This window comes from Panulirus ornatus, chromosome 32 (assembly GCF_036320965.1).
Source record: "Panulirus ornatus isolate Po-2019 chromosome 32, ASM3632096v1, whole genome shotgun sequence".
Taxonomy (NCBI): Eukaryota; Metazoa; Arthropoda; class Malacostraca; order Decapoda; family Palinuridae; genus Panulirus; species Panulirus ornatus.
Genome location: NC_092255.1, coordinates 3,986,741 through 4,004,015, shown reverse-complemented (window position 1 = coordinate 4,004,015; position 17,275 = coordinate 3,986,741). Strand labels below are relative to the sequence as shown.

General features: G+C 47.9%; 1 long non-coding RNA gene across 1 annotated transcript in view; it reads right to left on the bottom strand.

The window, feature by feature from the left end:
• Window positions 1-16,636, bottom strand: part of LOC139759293 (uncharacterized) — a 37,411-nt gene extending 20,775 nt beyond the window's left edge. Inside the window, exon 1 of the long non-coding RNA XR_011715030.1 lies at window positions 16,136-16,636. This is a non-coding gene — a long non-coding RNA (uncharacterized lncRNA). The remainder of the gene's footprint in view (window positions 1-16,135) is intronic.
• Window positions 16,637-17,275: the final 639 nt, after the last annotated feature.

Sequence of the window (17,275 nt, the reverse complement as noted above, 5' to 3'; positions counted from 1 at the left end):
ATACAATGAGAAATGAAATAACGGAGTAGTTGCGCCGCGCGACGCTAGGTGGCACGACCTCCGCGAATCCACGTCTGTAATACGATTTATCAACGCGCGAGGCTAGACAATGCTTCTTCAGGGAACTTTATTTCTTTTTACACGTAAATGATGAACGAGAAATTAAATACAGCGATAAATGTTCTACATTTATAGACATGTTCTTCATGTTATGTCACGTAAGACACGTAAGAGGTCATTCGGGGTCAAATTGTTTGTGGTGGAGAGCGAGATGACTGGACAGTGGTTCCCTCGTTGACCAATTAGCAGGTGTTTTGAAAGCACCGGGCAAGGTGTATGGGGGAGGGGGGGGGGTAAGGAGAGAGATGAGGGGGGAGGGGGGTGAGGGGGGGAAGGGGCAGGCGGAATAACAGGACTACCAACAGTGGACTCCCCCAGCCCGTAGTGGACTCTCCCAAGACCAAAGTGGACTCATCCAGGTTACAGTGGACTCCCCCAGACCACAGTGGACACACCCATACCACACTGGACTCCCCCAGACTACAGTGGACTCCCCCAGACCACAGTGGACACACCCATACCACAATGGACTCCCCCAGACTACAGTGGACTCCCCCAGACCACAGTGGACACACCCATACCACAATGGACTCCCCCAGACTACAGTGGACTCCCCCAGACTACAGTGGACCTCCACAGACCACACTATATTTCCTTAATCCAATTGGACTCCTCCCCCAAGACCAAAGTGGACTCGCCCCCCCCGCCCGCCTCAAGACCAGAGTGGACTCCCTCCCCCCAAGACCAGAGTGGACTCGCCCAGGCTAGCAGGGAGCGTGAGGGTAGACTCGCCCCTCGTGTTGCACACTGGATTGTTTTGATTTGATTTCAGAGGAATTACCTGAGCGTCTCCCACAGTGAGAGAGAGAGAGAGAGAGAGAGAGAGAGAGAGAGAGAGAGAGAGAGAGAGAGAGAGAGAGAGGACAATGACAGTTACTTATAATAATAATAATAATAATAATAATAATAATAATAATAATAATAAAACACTCCACCCAGGTCACACTCCACCCCAGGTCATCCTTCATCCGAGGTCACACTCCACTCCAGGTCACCCTTGACCCCATCATCCCAGGTCACCCTCCACCCCAGGTCACCCTCCACCCCAGACAGCTCACCAGACGGGCGTCAAGTGCTTGGCAAACACCACTCCGCCGAACAAGGTCATTGGGCAGTTAATTCGGTGACGTAATTCTCAATCTATATTCTATTGGGAGCTGCTCAAGTTAACAGCCTTCAAGAGCGGGAAAACAAGGTAGTCCAGTCATCACAGAAGGTCGAGGACCCTATACAATACCGTGCAAAACTCGACCATACAGTTCATCACGTTGTTTACATTTCTATTGTGTAAATCCTCCAATGTTTGTTTTCTTCTTTGTCTTGTTTTCCTTCCAAACAAACCAGCTCTAACCTCCCCTCCTGTATTACTATAACCTCTCCTCCTGTATTATAGTGACCTCTCCTCCTGTATTATACAACCGTGGAGCATGGGCAGCGGTGTTGACTTCCACTCAATAGGTCCAGGGTTCGAATCCTACGCTGTGTTCAAGCAATCTTCGAACCCTGACTGATTCGACCCTCGTAACCCGGACAGCCAGAGGATTGGCAAATCACACAGGGAAAGGATTGGGAGCGGAGAGAAATGATCAGGATTAGCGAATCTGGAGGGATTAGGCACATTGGAAACAAGGGTTCGAACCCCTACTAGAAGAAGGATTGGGTAAAAAGGTTCACACATGGCGTGGTGTGGGGTTACGACCCTTGAGCACACGACGGTATACGACCCTTGAGCACGACGGTATACGACCCTTGAACACGACGGTATACGACCCTTGAACACGACGGTATACGACCCTTGAACACGACGGTATACGACCCTTGAACACGACGGTATACGACCCTTGAACACGACGGTATACGACCCTTGAACACGACGGTATACGACCCTTGAGCACGACGGTATACGACCCTTGAGCACGACGGTATACGATCCTTGAACACGACGGTATACGACCCTTGAACACGACGGAATACGACCCTTGAACACGACGGTATACGACCCTTGAACACGACGGTATACGACCCTTGACCACGACGGTATACGACCCTTGAACACGACGGTATACGACCCTTGAGCACGACGGTATACGACCCTTGAGCACGACGGTATACGACCCTTGAGCACGACGGTATACGATCCTTGAACACGACGGTATACGACCCTTGAACACGACGGAATACGACCCTTGAACACGACGGTATACGACCCTTGAACACGACGGTATACGACCCTTGACCACGACGGTATACGACCCTTGACCACGACGGTATACGACCCTTGACCACGACGGTATACGACCCTTGAGCACGACGGTATACGACCCTTGAACACGACGGTATACGACCCTTGAACACGACGGTATACGACCCTTGAACACGACGGAATACGACCCTTGAACACGACGGTATACGACCCTTGAACACGACGGTATACGACCCTTGAACACGACGGTATACGACCCTTGAACACGACGGTATACGACCCTTGAGCACGACGGTATACGACCCTTGAACACGACGGTATACGACCCTTGAACACGACGGTATACGACCCTTGAACACGACGGTATACGACCCTTGAACACGACGGTATACGACCCTTGAACACGACGGTATACGACCCTTGAACACGACGGTATACGACCCTTGAGCACGACGGTATACGACCCTTGAGCACGACGGTATACGATCCTTGAACACGACGGTATACGACCCTTGAACACGACGGTATACGACCCTTGAACACGACGGTATACGACCCTTGAGCACGACGGTATACGACCCTTGAACACGACGGTATACGACCCTTGAGCACGACGGTATACGACCCTTGAACACGACGGTATACGACCCTTGAACACGACGGTATACGATCCTTGAACACGACGGTATACGACCCTTGACCACGACGGTATACGACCCTTGAGCACGACGGTATACGACCCTTGAACACGACGGTATACGACCCTTGAACACGACGGTATACGACCCTTGAACACGACGGTATACGACCCTTGACCACGACGGTATACGACCCTTGAGCACGACGGTATACGACCCTTGAACACGACGGTATACGACCCTTGAGCACGACGGTATACGACCCTTGAACACGACGGTATACGATCCTTGAACACGACGGTACACGACCCTTGAACACGACGGTATACGACCCTTGAACACGACGGTATACGACCCTTGAACACGACGGTATACTACCCTTGAGCACGACGGTATACGACCCTTGAACACGACGGTATACGACCCTTGAACACGACGGTATACGACCCTTGAACACGACGGTATACGACCCTTGAACACGACGGTATACGACCCTTGAACACGACGGTATACGACCCTTGAACACGACGGTATACGACCCTTGAGCACGACGGTATACGACCCTTGAACACGACGGTATCCGACCCTTGAACACGACGGTATACGACCCTTGAACACGACGGTATACGACCCTTGAACACGACGGTATACGACCCTTGAACACGACGGTATACGACCCTTGAACACGACGGTATACGACCCTTGAACACGACGGTATACGACCCTTGAACACGACGGTATACGACCCTTGAACACGACGGTATACGACCCTTGAACACGACGATATACGACCCTTGAACACGACGGTATACGACCCTTGAGCACGACGGTATACGACCCTTGAACACGACGGTATACGACCCTTGAGCACGACGGTATACGACCCTTGAGCACGACGGTATACGACCCTTGAACACGACGGTATACGACCCTTGAGCACGACGGTATACGACCCTTGAACACGACGGTATACGACCCTTGAACACGACGGTATACGACCCTTGAGCACGACGGTATACGACCCTTGAACACGACGGTATACGACCCTTGAACACGACGGTATACGACCCTTGAACACGACGGTATACGACCCCTTGGGTGTGGTGGTCCAGTGAGCCTTTGATCTGACCTACAAGAGAGAGAGAGAGAGAGAGAGAGAGAGAGAGAGAGAGAGAGAGAGAGAGAGAGAGAGAGAGAGAGAGATAAGTCTTAAGGACGTTAATCTTACGACTCAAAGTCTGAACACAGATCTTGTCGACCCAGACACACACACACACACACACACACACACACACACACACACACACACAGAGCCTTATCTTAACAAGTCTTTGATAGACACACAGACACACAGACACACACACACAACTGCCATGAACTTTGACCCTGAATTAGCCGGGCGAGAGGTCACAGTGTATGGGGGCTATGTGTGTTTATCTCGCCCAGCCCCCCTTTCCTCCCCCACCCTCCGGGGGGGTGGGGGGAGGGGGGAGGGGGGGGTGAACGAAGCCCATATATCTGCTTCTTTCTCTCTCTCTCTCTCTCTCTCTCTCTCTCTCTCTCTCTCTCTCTCTCTCTCTCTCTCTCTCTCTCTCAACGCCCTAAAGGTTCCATGGTTTCGCCTAACAACCCCCCCCCTCATCGGAAAGGGGGGGGGTAGGGGTGGGGAGGGTGGGGATGTGGGGGGGGGAAGTTAGGGGGAGGGGGCTAATTACCCCCTTCCCCCCCTTACGTGGAGGCCATTAACTACTCTATACTCTACTCGCCTCTCTAATTAGAGCAGTAACTACCTCGTTACCCTCCCCCCCTCCCAGCGGTGGTTTCCCCATGTTAACGACCCAACGACCAGTCCGAGGTGGGGGGAAGGGGGGGGACGGGACCTGGGCGACTGGTCGACGACCCTATTAGCTTGTTAACGAGCTAACGAGCCAACGACCATAGTCTCGTACACCCAATGATAATCATGTTAACGTGTGATTTAACATCCTTCGTTAATAATGGTAATATTAACATCATTAACGCTGGTGACCAGTGATGAACACAAGGGGTTTAAAGGTGACCTGTGGGTTGTTGGATCAAACCTGTGTGAGGGTTCGAACCCTGGCCGAGCCAGGCAGCTTGCCCACAGTCAATCTAGCTGTTCATCATCCTCTCCGTGTGGGCTGGCTACCTGGCGTGTGTGTGTGTGTGTGTGTGTGTGTGTGTGTGTGTGTATGTGTGTGTCCAGAACGCAGATATAATGACAAATATAATTCAAATTACCTTTCAAAATGGCCGACTTCTGAGCCACCCCCCCCCCCTCAAATTTCTGTCATTTCAAGAAATTACCTTCGTTTCCCCTCCCCTCCTCCCCCCCCTCCCCCCAGGTGACCCCCCCCACCGAGATGGGGAGGATAAGTGGGGGGGGGAGAGGGGGAGAAGCCTGTCTCCCCCCCCCCCACCCCAACAGGTTCATCCCCCCCCCCATTCAAGACACTGACACGAAGAAAATAAAGTAATTAGATTTCTTTCAGAGGGGGAAGGGGGGGGGGTATTAGAAAATGGGAAGCGAAGACCCACAAACCTGATTATTTTTTCCCCCCAGGTGGTAGAAAATAGGACGAAAGAAAATGGGAAAATATTGTTTACTTTTCTGCCAAGAGGGGGATGTTGGTTTCCGATTTTTTTCTTTTGAAGTACACGATAATTATTCTCTTAGACCTATCATAATTATAATTATTTCCTAATAATTATACCAATGGATGATAGGAGATATAGGAATGTACATATAAACATAGACGAATGCGTATATATATATATTTTTTTTTTTTTTTTTTTTTTTTATACTTTGTCGCTGTCTCCCGCGTTTGCGAGGTAGCGCAAGGAAACAGACGAAAGAAATGGCCCAACCCCCCCCCCCCCATACACATGTATATACACACGTCCACACACGCAAATATACATACCTACACAGCTTTCCATGGTTTACCCCAGACGCTTCACATGCCTTGATTCAATCCACTGACAGCACGTCAACCCCGGTATACCACATCGCTCCAATTCACTCTATTCCTTGCCCTCCTTTCACCCTCCTGCATGTTCAGGCCCCGATCACACAAAATCCTTTTCACTCCATCTTTCCACCTCCAATTTGGTCTCCCTCTTCTCCTCGTTCCCTCCACCTCCGACACATATATCCTCTTGGTCAATCTTTCCTCACTCATTCTCTCCATGTGCCCAAACCATTTCAAAACACCCTCTTCTGCTCTCTCAACCACGCTCTTTTTATTTCCACACATCTCTCTTACCCTTACGTTACTCACTCGATCAAACCACCTCACACCACACATTGTCCTCAAACATCTCATTTCCAGCACATCCATCCTCCTGCGCACAACTCTATCCATAGCCCACGCCTCGCAACCATACAACATTGTTGGAACCACTATTCCTTCAAACATACCCATTTTTGCTTTCCGGGATAATGTTCTCGACTTCCACACATTTTTCAAGGCTCCCAGAATTTTCGCCCCCTCCCCCACCCTATGATCCACTTCCGCTTCCATGGTTCCATCCGCTGCCAGATCCACTCCCAGATATCTAAAACACTTCACTTCCTCCAGTTTTTCTCCATTCAAACTCACCTCCCAATTGACTTGACCCTCAACCCTACTGTACCTAATAACCTTGCTCTTATTCACATTTACTCTTAACTTTCTTCTTCCACACACTTTACCAAACTCCGTCACCATATATATATATATATATATATATATATATATATATATATATATATATATATATATATATATATATATATATATATATATTCATTTGATATATGAATAGATATTTGATATATGAATAGATATCTATATATATGAATAGATATCTATAACTCGTTTCTAGCCTGGAATTCAGGATAGATAGATAGACAGACAGATAGAGAAATGGATATCAAGTTTGACGGAGAAGAATAGAAAAGGCGGTAGACAGATGCAAGGATAGACAGATAGATAGATAGATAGATAGATAGAGAGAGAGAGAGAGAGAGAGAGAGAGAGAGAGAGAGAGAGAGAGAGAGAGACCCCATAGCAACTCTGACATCCCCCCCTCCCCCCCTAAACCCCATACCATCCCCTCTCCCCCCATAGCAATAGTATTAATGGTGGTGTGTGAAGGGGGGGGTGAGGGGTGGGGTGGGGGCGTACCCCCCCCCCCCCCTTAATGAGATTAGCGGGTCACACCGGCCCATGTACACTCTCAGGGGGGGGAGGGGGGGAGGTGTGTGAGATTTAAGGGGGGGTATGGGGGTGGGAGGGGGAGAAGAGGCACGAACATACCATGGTAATCACACACACACACACACACACACACATATATATTTTTTTCTTTTATACTATTCGCCATTTCCCGCATTAGCGAGGTAGCGTCAAGAACAGAGGACTGGGCCTTTGAGAGAATATCCTCACGTGGCCCCTTCTCTGTTCCTTCTTTTGAAAAATTAATATATATATCAAAGGGTGATATATATACATTCCCTCCTGGCTATACGTATTTCTCTCATGGAATATATATATATATATATATATATATATATATATATATATATATATATATATATATATACACAGGAATATGTAGGTATGTAAATATCTGCCCCCTCCCCCTCCCCAGCTGTGTCATCTTTATATTGTGCAATCGCTCCTGCGTTGCTCAAATTCCTTGGAGAGAGAGAGAGAGAGAGAGAGAGAGAGAGAGAGAGAGAGAGAGAGAGAGAGAGAGAGAGAGAGAGAGAGAGAGAGAGTGACGTCATCACCGTCACTCGCAATAGTTTAAATGCCTCGCCCAAATATATATATAAAAAAATTATCTATCGTCAAAGTAGACAATTCTTTTTTTTCCCCCAGTCAGTTGTGAGGCAAGTGGAGTCGTGTTGGGGGCAAGACAGAGGTATGCTTGGTATGTCTCTGTTGAGGAGGGGAATGTATGGGCGGGAGTCCCACTGGGGTCAGGGGAAATTCTGAACCATATTGAACTAGACGGGGTTTCAATACTGGCGTTTTTTTTCCGTTTTTTTTCCCCACGTTGCGTTTTTTTCCCTCCCTCTCTATTTCGACCCCCGTCTTTTTTTCCCTGCTTGTATTTTTCTGTGTTCTTGTATTTGTTTGTCATGTCTTTGTCTGTGTCTCATTCATTGTTCTTTAGTGATCTGTTTCTATGTGTGTGTGTGTGTGTGTGTGTGTGTGTGTGTGTGTGTGTGTGTGTGTCGTTGTCTTAAGTATGACACAGTACGGGGAAGGAGTTGTACACTGGTGGGGGCCCATCTCTTGTACTGTACGGGGAAGGAGTTGTACACTGGTGGGGGCCCATCTCTTGTACTGTACGGGGAAGGAGTTGTACACTGGTGGGGGCCCATCTCTTGTACTGTACGGGGAAGGGAGTTGTACACTGGTGGGGGCCCCATCTCTTGTACTGTACGGGGAGGGAGTTGTACACTGGTGGGGGCCCCATCTCTTGTACTGTACGGGGAGGGAGTTGTACACTGGTGGGGGCCCCATCTCTTGTACTGTACGGGGAGGGAGTTGTACACTGGTGGGGCCCCCATCTCTTGTACTGTACGGGGAGGGAGTTGTACACTGGTGGGGCCCCCATCTCTTGTACTGTACGGGGAGGGAGTTGTACACTGGTGGGGCCCCCATCTCTTGTACTGTACGGGAGGAGGGAGTTGTACACTGGTGGGGGCCCCATCTCTTGTACTGTACGGGGAGGGAGTTGTACACTGGTGGGGCCCCCATCTCTTGTACTGTACGGGGAGGGAGTTGTACACTGGTGGGGCCCCCATCTCTTGTACTGTACGGGGAGGGAGTTGTACACTGGTGGGGGCCCCCATCTCTTGTACTGTACGGGGAGGGAGTTGTACACTGGTGGGGCCCCCCATCTCTTGTACTGTACGGGGAGGGAGTTGTACACTGGTGGGGCCCCATCTCTTGTACTGTACGGGGAGGGAGTTGTACACTGGTGGGGCACCCATCTCTTGTACTGTACGGGGAGGGGAGTTGTACACTGGTGGGGCCCCATCTCTTGTACTGTACGGGGAGGGAGTTGTACACTGGTGGGGGCCCCATCTCTTGTACTGTACGGGGAGGGAGTTGTACACTGGTGGGGGCCCCCATCTCTTGTACTGTACGGGGAGGGAGTTGTACACTGGTGGGGGCACCATCTCTTGTACTGTACGGGGAGGGAGGTTGTACACTGGTGGGGCCCCCATCTCTTGTACTGTACGGGGAGGGGAGTTGTACACTGGTGGGGCCCCATCTCTTGTACTGTACGGGGAGGGGGTTGTACACTGGTGGGGCCCCATCTCTTGTACTGTACGGGGAGGGAGTTGTACACTGGTGGGGGCCCCATCTCTTGTACCACTGCCCACACAGTATCGTTCACCCCACACAATATCGTTCACCCCACACAGTATCGTTCACCCCACACAGTATCACTCACCCCACACAGTATCGTTCACCCCACACAGTATCGTTCACCCCACACAGTATCGTTCACCCCACACAGTATCGTTCACCCCACACAGTATCACTCACCCCACACAGTATCGTTTACTCCACATAGTATCGTTCACCCCACACAGTATCGTTCACCCCACACAGTATCGTTTACCCCACATAGTATCGTTCACCCCACATAGTATCGCTCACCCCACACAGTATCGTTCACCCCACACAGTATCGTTTACCCCACATAGTATCGTTCACCCCACACAGTATCGTTCACCCCACACAGTATCGTTCACCCCACACAGTATCGTTCACCCCACACAGTATCACTCACCCCACATAGTATCGTTCACCCCACACAGTATCGTTCACCCCACACAGTATCGTTTACCCCACATAGTATCGTTCACCCCACATAGTATCGCTCACCCCACACAGTATCGTTCACCCCACACAGTATCGTTTACCCCACATAGTATCGTTCACCCCACACAGTATCGTTTACCCCACACAGTATCGTTCACCCCACACAGTATCGTTTACCCCACATAGTATCGTTCACCCCACATAGTATCGCTCACCCCACACAGTATCGTTCACCCCACACAGTATCGTTTACCCCACATAGTATCGTTCACCCCACACAGTATCGTTCACCCCACACAGTATCGTTCACCCCACACAGTATCGTTCACCCCACATAGTATCGCTCACCCCACACAGTATCGTTCACCCCACATAGTATCGCTCACCCCACATAGTATCGCTCACCCCACACAGTATCGTTCACCCCACATAGTATCGTTCACCCCACATAGTATCGCTCACCCCACATAGTATCGTTCACCCCACACAGTGTAAGCTATACACACACACATATATATATAAATGACCAGAACGACCAAAAATCATCACATAGCATTATGGCGTGAAAATAAGAGCATTTCCTGTCACCCATTTATTCTCTAACTCCCCGTTTTCTATTCCCTGGGGGAAGGGGGGGGGGAGAGGGGGAAGGGGGGATTATTTCTTCCCCTCCCTCCCCCATAGTTTCCCTGGGGCTGGGGGGAATGGGGGGGAGGAAGGAAGGAAGGAATGGGGGGAGGGGGGATGCGTTCTTTGAACTCTACCCTTCTTCGAAGATTCCATTATTATTATCTTTATTCTTTCCTTTAATTTGCCTTCCATAAGGGACGTGGTGTCAATACTTCGTTCTATTTACCTCTTTAATAATAAATGATAAAGGAAAAAATATCTGTAGGTGGGGGAAAATATAATTGTAATATAATCTAAATGTAATTGTAATGTAATCTAAATGTAATTGTATTATAATCTAAATGTAATTGTAATGTAATCTAAATGTAATTGTATTATGATCTAAATGTAATTGTAATATAATCTAAATGTAATTGGGAAAGCATTAGCGAATGTACCGTCTGTGGCAAAGGCCTCCCCCCCCAGAGAGAGAGAGAGAGAGGGAGAGAGAGAGAGAGAGAGAGAGAGAGAGAGAGAGAGAGAGAGAGAGAGAGAGAGAGAGAGAGAATGTCTTTATGTCTCTGATTACATTTTCTTTTCTTCTGACGATTACAATTCCTATTTCAATGGCACAGAGAATTTCAACGAATTGATCAAGAGACGGGATTATTTAGGTCACACTGTACTACACCAGCTGGGTCATACTGTACTACACCAGCTGGGTCACACTGTACTACACCAGCTGGGTCACACTGTACTACACCAGCTGGGTCACACTGTATACCAGCTGGGTCACACTGTACTACACCTGCTGGGTCACACTGTACTACACCATCTGGGTCACACTGTACTACACCAGCTGGGTCACACTGTACTACACCAGCTGGGTCACACTGTACTACACCAGCTGGGTCACACTGTACTACACCTGCTGGGTCACACTGTATACCAGCTGGGTCACACTGTACTACACCAGCTGGGTCACACTGTACTACACCATCTGGGTCACACTGTACTACACCAGCTGGGTCACACTGTACTACACCAGCTGGGTCACACTTACCTGTTGGGTCACACTGTATACCAGCTGGGTCACACTGTACTACACCAGCTGGGTCACACTGTACTACACCATCTGGGTCACACTGTACTACACCAGCTGGGTCACACTGTACTACACCAGCTGGGTCACACTGTACTACACCTGCTGGGTCACACTGTACTACACCAGCTGGGTCACACTGTACTACACCAGCTGGGTCACACTGTACTACACCATCTGGGTCGCACTGTACTACACCAGCTGGGTCACACTGTACACCACTGGGTCCACTGTACTACACCAGCTGGGTCACACGTACTACACCTGCTGGGTCACACTGTACTACACCAGCTGGGTCACACTGTACTACACCAGCTGGGTCACACTGTACTACACCATCTGGGTCGCACTGTACTACACCAGCTGGGTCACACTGTACACCAGCTGGGTCACACTGTACTACACCAGTTGGGTCACACTGTACTACACCATCTGGGTCCCACTGTACTACACCAGCTGGGTCACACTGTACTACACCATCGGGGTCACCCTGTACACCTGCTGGGTCACACTGTACACCAGCTGGGTCACACTGTACACCAGCTGGGTCACACTGTACACCAGCTGGGTCACACTATACTACACCCACTGGGTCACACTGTACTATACCAGCTGGGTCACACTGTACTACACCAGCTGGGTCACACTGTACACCACCAGCTGGGTCACACTGTACTACACCAGCTGGGTCACACTGTACACCACCAGCTGGGTCACACTGTACACCACCAGCTGGGTCACACTGTACTACACCACCTGGGTCACATTCTACACCATCTGGGTCACACTGTACACCTGGGGTTCATCCTAGCGTTGGGGGGGGAGGGGAGGGGAAGGGGAAGGGGGGAAATCTCCCCCCCCCCCCCGCCGAAGGATGTCAATAGCACAATGACGTGTCCCGGGGATAGATGGATTGGGACTATCCCAATCCCCATCCCCCCCTCCCCCCTCCCAGCTACTCCCTTGCGCACCCAAATCTATCGGGGATGGTGTGGGGCCCCCAGGCCCCGACCCTGGGGGCCCCACACACACACACACACGTATCGACACCCCATCACTCTCCCGCGCTCCGGGGGGGCGGGGCGGGGCGGGGCGGGTATTGGGGGGTGTGGGGTGGGGGGTCAAGTGGGGTGGTGGTGGGGGGGTTGTATAATGGGGTTAGGTTGGGGGGGAGGGGGAGGGGGGGCACATCACCTCAGGTAAGGTTTTCTACCCTCATCCTTAGTTCTATGTATCTATCAATGTGTCTATCTATCTATCTATCTATCTATCTATCTATCTATCTATCTATCTATCTATATATATATATATATATATATATATATATATATATATATATATATATATTTTTTTTTTCTGCTTTGTCGCAATTTTGATTGAACTTTGATATTTTCTTTGAGAGAGAGAGAGAGAGAGAGAGAGAGAGAGAGAGAGAGAGAGAGAGAGAGGGATTCCAACCCTCCTCTCAAGTCTGGTGGTGTGGGAGTGACAGATTCATTTATAGGGGATTTGATGGCCGCAGTTCACCAAGTCCTCCTCGCTCATACCCTTGCTATCCTAACTTTCATATTGAGAGCCTTTCTCTCATCTTGGTATTCTATGTTTTGGTATTCGATCCTTTATATTGGCATCCGATCCTTTACCTTGGTATTCGATCCTTTATATTGGTATTCGATCCTTTATATTGGTATCCGATCCTTTACCTTGGTATATGATCTTTTATATTGGTATTCGATCCTTTATATTGGTATCCGATCCTTTACCTTGCTATATGATCCTTTAAATTGGTATTCGATCCTTTATATTGGTATCCGATCCTTTACCTTGGTATATGATCCTTTATCTTGGTATTCGATCCTTTATCTTGGTATTTGATCCTTTATATTGGTATCAGATCGTTTATCTTGATATTTGTTCCTTTATATTGGTAAACGATCCTTTACCTTGGTATTTGATCCTTTGTATTGATATCTGGTTCTCTATCTTGGTATCTGATCTATATTGTTATCTGATCCTCTAGCTTGGTCTTCGATCCCTTGTGTTGATATCCAATCCTTTATTTGGTACATGTTCTCTCATATCCGATATATTAGTATCCAATCCTTTACAGTCGTCTTTGACCATTTTGGTATCCTGATCCTATTAGTGTACGATTCTATAACATGGTGTTCTATCCTTTATCTTCATATCTGGTGTTTTATCTTAAGTGTCTGATCCTTTATCTCAGCACCTGACCCTTTTTATTCATATCCGATCCTTTATATTGGTATCCGATGATTTATCTTGGCATCTGAGTCTTTATAATGACAACCGATCCTTTATCTTGGCATCTGAGTCTTCATAATGACAACCGATCCTTTATCTTGGCATCCCATCCCTTCGAAAAGACTGTCTCTCGACATTCCTGTAATTCACAGACCTCCTCTTTTCCTATACAGGTAACGGTATGGCAAATCCCCCCTCAAACGGAGAGACAACGGTACCTCATCCCGCAACAGACGGGCAACAGTAAAATAAACAGATAGTCCTTTAAGGCGGAAGCAACATGGCGGTTAACATGAGAAACTGCATGAATGAATTTGATGAATGGAGTGTATGAGCCAGGCGACCCAGATGACGTGTGAATGAGAGCGTAGTAAAGCCACGGGGTTTAAAAGCCCCGCAGTTGTGAATGGGTTTAAATGGCCGCCAGGAGGGGAGGGGGGGGGGGGGGGATGAGCGAACGGTTTAAATGGGACTGTTGTATTGGCGGGATTTAAAAGTTCGCGTTATGTATGACAAAGTTTAATGGAGTTTATAATACACTTGAGGTTTGAATGATGCTTAATATCAAAGACGTGAGTTTAAAAAAGTTATGTTAATGGACTTAAGGTTTAAAGATAACGTTAAATTAAGTTACTTTAAAATTCCTCAGTTAAATGAGGCAGTTTCTGTAAGTCGACGGAGTTTAAAATTTCGCGTTTGGTTAGCGAAATTGATGTAAACTTTAAAATAACGAGTTTTTAACGAAGGACTACTTAAATGTCTCGTTTAAATGACGTAGCTTCGAGGTTTGCGTTTAAATCTTAGATTTCAAAGGTAAAAGTTGCTATTAAATAGGTCAGGTTAAAATGGCGGATTTTGATTGGTTATGTCAATGAATGATGGAGCCAAATAGACGGATTTTAAGTTCGCTTTTGCGAGAGACACACTGTAAAAGTTCGTGTTATTAAAACAGGAGGTTTTAAAGGTTCGTTATCTGTGTGGCTCATTAATGACGGGAAGTGTTTAAATATATCCATATCAGGTCGTACTTACCCTCGTCCAAATCAGCCTCCGTTTTTTTTTTAAATGATTCATAGAGACGGCGAAATTAAATGCCTCTTAATTCTGCACCAATGGCAATATTTGCCTGGCGTTGCCTAGTCTAGAAACGTGTGTGCGAAAGGCGAGATGTGGCGGAAAGTAATGAGGTGCGACAGTCTGTGTCACACACTCCAGTCTGTACACAGCAGTCTGTGTCACACTCCAAGTTCTATAGAGTAGTCTGTGCCACACTCCAAGTCCTACAGAGCAGTCTGTGCCACACTCCAAGTTCTATAGAGTAGTCTGTGCCACACTCCAATTCCTACAGAGCAGTCTGTGCCACACTCCAAGTTCTATATAGTCTGTGCCACACTCCAAGTTCTATAGAGTAGTCTGCGCCACACTCCAAGTCCCACTAAGCAGTCTGTGCCGCACTCCAAAGTCCTACAGAGTAGTCTGTGCCACACTCCAAGTCCTACTAAGCAGTCTGTGCCACACTCCAAAGTCCTACAGAACAGTCTGTGCCACAGTCCAAGTCCTACAGAGCAGTCTGTGCCACACTTCAAGTCCTACAGAGCAGTCTTTGCCACACTCCAAGTCCTACAGAGCAGTCTGTGCCACAGTCCAAGTCCTACAGAGCAGTCTGTGCCACACTCCAAGTCCCACAGAATAGTCTGTGCCACACTCCAAGTCCTACAGAGCAGCCTGTGCCATACTCCAAGTCCCACAGAGCAGTCTGTGCCATACTCCAAGTCCCACAGAGCAGTCTGTGTCACAGTCCAAGTCCCACAGAGCAGGCTGTGCCACACTCCAAGTCCCACAGAGCAGTCTGTGCCATACTCCAAGTCCCAGAGAGCAGTCTGTGCCACACTCCAAAGTCCTACAGAGTAGTCTGTGCCACACTCCAAGTCCTACTAAGCAGTCTGTGCCGCACTCCAAAGTCCTACAGAGTAGTCTGTGCCACACTCCAAGTCCTACTAAGCAGTCTGTGCCACACTCCAAAGTCCTACAGAGCAGTCTGTGCCACACTCCAAGTCCCACAGAGCAGTCTGTGCCATACTCCAAGTCCCACAGAGCAGTCTGTGCCACACTCCAAAGTCCTACAGAGCAGTCTGTGCCACACTCCAAGTCCTACAGAGCAGTCTCTGCCACACTCCAAGTCCTACAGAGCATTCTGCGCCACACTTGCCTTACAAAGTAGTCTGTGCCAATCTACAAGTCCTACGGAGCAGTCTGTACCACACTCTAAAGTTCTACAGAACATTCTGTGCCACACTCCAACAGTAACCCCAACACATCTACACGAACACAGAATCAAACTAACCTCTTTTTCTGGTAGCTGCCGGGTCGTGTTGCACAGTGTAGCCGCCACAGCTTGGAGAGGGTTTCTATGCCACACCACAGACCCGGTAGACTCCATCTTGTGGCACAGTTCATGAGGGGGGGGGGGGAAGGGGGGTAGGTCTCCCTTGTCTTCAATATGGCCGCCCATTTTCCTATGACGACCAGTAGACCACAACACTCTCACTCCTGTCGAAAATTCCACAACATACTCACTGCTGGGGACTTCCCTCACATCCTCACAACACTCTACAACTCTCTGTGCACCATATCACAACTCTGTGCCACAACCCAGCCACTTACCTGCAGAGATAATGGGCAAAATGGAGACCACTTGTGGCGGACGTGTTGTGTCAGCGTCGCCATTTACCAACACACACACACACATCAGGGGTACCAACACCACGGACACCCTGCTCGCCCCCCCAGGCCTGCCAACCTCAACCATCCTGACTTCCAATATAGAAAACGGGGTACCTGACGAACTTTCATGTTGTACTACGACGCATGGTCTTGACCTTATTAATAACAGATGGTTGTCTGTGTGGTGGTTCAAGCAAGACGATAATTAATTTTTATTTAATTATCTTTATCTTTTTTTAATTATTTTTCAATTTTCTCAACTGATTACTTCTATGCTGTGGTCGTAAATATATTCCCATAACGTAAGAAAAAAAAATATAATTTGAATAAATGTTATATCGAGTTAAAATAAAATAAAAAAAATCAGTTAAATTGTAAAAATTTGTTTTGTGTTCGTTGAAAATTTTTGATTTTCTAGATTTTTCTATTTTGTAGGTTTTTAGAATACATGGTTGATAGGCTATCAGGCTTAGGTCATCTGTTCGTAAGTTATATATGTCATAATATATATATATATATATATATATATATATATATATATATATATATATATATATATATATATATATATATATATATATAATTAACCTCATTATGGGCCTCTAAAATCTTAAGCTAATTCTAATCAACTAAATTAATTCTAATCCATCTTCATTTACCTATTTTCCCCCCCGAAAACTTTTTGACATTAGATTTTGAGACACGAGAATCTATTTTACAATATTTACTAGTTTTGACCAAGGAGTTTATTATTGAAATA